The sequence below is a fragment of the Dasypus novemcinctus genome, chromosome 15 (genome assembly GCF_030445035.2).
Source record: "Dasypus novemcinctus isolate mDasNov1 chromosome 15, mDasNov1.1.hap2, whole genome shotgun sequence".
NCBI classification, from domain to species: domain Eukaryota; kingdom Metazoa; phylum Chordata; class Mammalia; order Cingulata; family Dasypodidae; genus Dasypus; species Dasypus novemcinctus.
In genome coordinates, this window is record NC_080687.1 from 71,589,597 (window position 1) to 71,593,478 (window position 3,882).

Sequence of the window (3,882 nt, forward strand, 5' to 3'; positions counted from 1 at the left end):
CACATTTCCACACTTTTGCAGTAAAGCTAATTAAAACTTCTGCATACATTAAACATCAGTAGTCCATCTCAGTCCTCCTCTTATCTCCCTTAAGAATACACCACCTACCACCAGGTCTTGAAGATATTTTCCTACAATTTCTTCTGGAAGTTTTATGGTTCTGGCTTTTATTTTTAGGTTTTTGATCCATTTTGAGTTAATTTTTGAATAAGGTGTGAGATAGGGATCCTCTTTCCTTCTTCCAGCTATGGATATCCAATTCTTTCAGCACCATTTGTTGAATGGACTATTCTACCCAAGCTGTGTGGCCCCAGTTACTTTTATTATTTAAAAAAGGAAAAGTTACACATTGGTCTGATCTACAAAGGTAATCATTATTGGCCAAAATAATGACCATTATAACATTTTCTCTTCATCCTTGACATTAATGGGGATACCAAACCCCAGATTTATTTTTAATGTTTGTGTTGTTGTAAAGTTTAATATCATTGCACAGTGGGGCATCATGGTACAATTTTAAAGCCAAAGAGAAATGGGTATACCTGTGGTTCTGTCACATATTTGATCTGTTACCTCAGGCAGACTCTTTGACCCTTGTTAGCTTCAGTTTTATAATCTTTAATAATATATGTAAATGGTTATAACAGTGCTGGGCTCATAAAATAACCCAATGAATTAAAAGTAAGTGTCAGTTAAACTAATATATGACATCAGGTAGCTAGCTTCTTTTGAGTCATAGACTGGGCACTTGAATATTTCAGAATCAAAGCTCAGGCACCACCCAAGCAATAAGAGATAAAGAGCTTCCTCAATTCTCATACTCTCCCATAAAAGAGGAAAGAATTTTTTCTAATATTTCAGCCAATCTACATTATATTGAACACTAATTTTTCTAATGAAAAAATATTACATTATTATGGTAATCAATAGAGCCACTCATTTCACTAATGAAAAGTATCCTAATTATAAAAATACTGATATTTATTTGAGATAAAGGTAGCCAACATGCTTATAGTAACTGGCTAGGTAGTGTGTTTTTATTAAAGGCCACATAATGCAATTATTTTAATTTGAGAAATCCTGAATAAAAATGTAATTATTTTCAGTTTAGATAATTGTTTTGTATTAATTTGAACATAAACAAGGTTATAAACTGGCACATAAACTATCGTGGGAAGGGAGAAGAAAAATGGAATCAAGGAATAACGCAAAAAGGACTTTAATTCTATCTTTAATGTTTAATTTCTAAAAAAGTAATCTCAAGCAAAATATGGCAAAGTGTTAGGACATAATAAACTATGTAATTGATGCATAGTATTCATGTTGTTACTTTCTGTATCCTTATATTTGAACTATTTCATAGCTTAAGGAGAGACAAGAACAAAAGAATATGGACTAGATGGAGTAATAGATCCGAAGTGGAAAATCATCTCCATATTGCAACTTAAAGAAGAAGACCTTTGGTTGAAGTTTATGAACATCAGCTTGATTTGAATTTTCCCAGATAAATTAGGAAAGTCGAAGCTAAAAAAATTGCAATTCTTTTCCACTGGGAAAAAAGAAAAATTACCCAAGTTGTTTTAGTTTGCCAAAGGGCTTCCAAAGCAATGTACCATAAATCTGTTGGCTTTATATAGAGGACTTACTTGGGGTAAAAGCTTACAGTTCCAAGCCCATGAATTGTCCAAATCTAGGCACCAGTAGAGATGTTTTCTCACCAAAGTCAGCTACTATTAATCTTGTAGTGCTGCCATGTGGTGAAGCAAGATGGTTGCCAGTCTCTACCTAGGTTTCACCCTTCTCCCCTGGGTTCATCCTTTCATTTTGAGCTGCTCTGTGGGCCCAGTCTCTTGGGACTTCGTGCTTAAGTGATCCTATAGTGCTTTCTCTCCTGCCATTGGGTTTCTTTCTTTCTGGCCTCCCTCTGTCAGTCCAGCTGTTTGCTCTGTTCCCAAGATGAGCTGTAAGCTATCCAGCAAATGGCTCATCTCTCCCCAGGGCCTCGGCTGTTTGAGCCTTTCCTTTCTGTCACATGCAGAATCAACAGCTCTTCTTCCTGTGTCTGTCTGTGTGTCCATTCATATCAGACCCAATGGGGACTCAACCTGAGCCATGCTTCACTGACACAGTTGACTCAAAATTCCTAAAGCAATCTTACCAAGTAATCTAATCAAAGGTTCCTCACCTGAATTTAATGCAATTAAAGAGTATCCCACCCAGAGGAATAGATTAGTTTACAAGTATAATCTTTCTCTTTAGGGAATTCATAAAGTAATTTCAAAGTGCCACACGAGTTTAAATAGAAATTAGAGAAGAGCCAAAAATTGTAATTTTCTTTCCAGTTCCTAGACTGTGCTGTACTTCCCCCTCTGTCTGCAGCCCTATTTTTTGTTTTGTTTTCTATGTCATGTCTTATATACTGATCTATTTATTTGTATACCTTATATCCTCATTAAGACTAAGCAGTTGATAATACTATCATTTACTATCATTTATGATTTATCTTTTTTAACACAATTTCCTAATTTAATTGAAGATTGGACTTTTTAATTTATCTTTTCATCACATAATACCAGTATCCCATGGAATACACCTTGAAAATGATTAATTAGATGATTCCCTAAGGTGTGTTCAAGGGCTAATATTAGATGATTCCATCATTTCCTTGAAATACTGCACCTTCCTGTGATGTAGGTGGATGTTCTGCTGCAGTTTATTAAACAGCAGATGTTTAGGTATCCTGCTGTCATCCAGGGAGCAGGTATGTTTTGTAGCAAGTGACACTTCCAGATGGTGAACTGGATGCAGTCTAGCAAGCTGTTGATGAAACGGCTCAGGAAGTGGTGTAAGGCACTTGTGGGAAGTCCAACTTTCATTCAAACTTAGACATTAACACCATGCTTTACACATTGAAATGTTTGGAGTTTAATGACAGTGTTCAGCTTTGCCCGTTAAGCTCATAAAGGTCATGCTTCATCATTAAACTCTGTATATTCCCTCTGTTAGAGAATATATTATCTTGCTAGCAGATATTGTAAAGCATTTTCACTTCTGTTTCATGAATTAAAAACTGCTATCTCTAGGATACTAATGATGTATGACCTTCTCTTTTAGCTTATCAAGATACAGCATTTTGTCTACTCTGCAAAGCAACCTAGATTTTCTTTTACATATTTCAATTGTTGTATGTTTTCAAACAAAATCAGTGATTATTTATTAACATTTTTCTTTTAAACTAATTTTTCATTTTTAAGAATTATAATATATTGGGTTCTTTCAAATTATATAATTAGCTATAGGTATTAAGGCATAGTACTAAAAATAATAGAAAATAAGAACTATAAGCACTCATAATTGAGAAAAACCTGGAATAAAAGAGATGACTACATGAAACTACATAAAGAAATTATTTTAGAATCCATTTCAGTTACTCTGAAATAAATGCAATGGCATTAGCCCAACTTTCCACTTTCTCCCTACTTGCTTCACATGACTAGCATGCTACAGTTGTCTCTCAGCAAGCACTTCTCTAAATGTTTAATATCAGGAGATGCCCTTGCTTTAGCTAATTATTTTCTTTTAGTTTCCATAGACCCAGCAGGACTCAGATAAAATAAAGTAGCTAATTATCAGTATTTTGGCCTGAATATCTGGCTTAAGAATTTGCCTTTATAAATGTCATGACCCTGTTATATAGTATCATTCACATATAAAATGCCTGTTCCCCAAAAAATAAACTGTAAAAATTATCTCTTCCCCTACACAAAAATGAAAAAATTTAAAAAACTTACTGGGACATCTGTATTAGCTGTCTATTACTCCAAAACAAATTACTCCAAATGTACCAGTTTAAAACAAATATTTATTATCTAACAGTTTCAG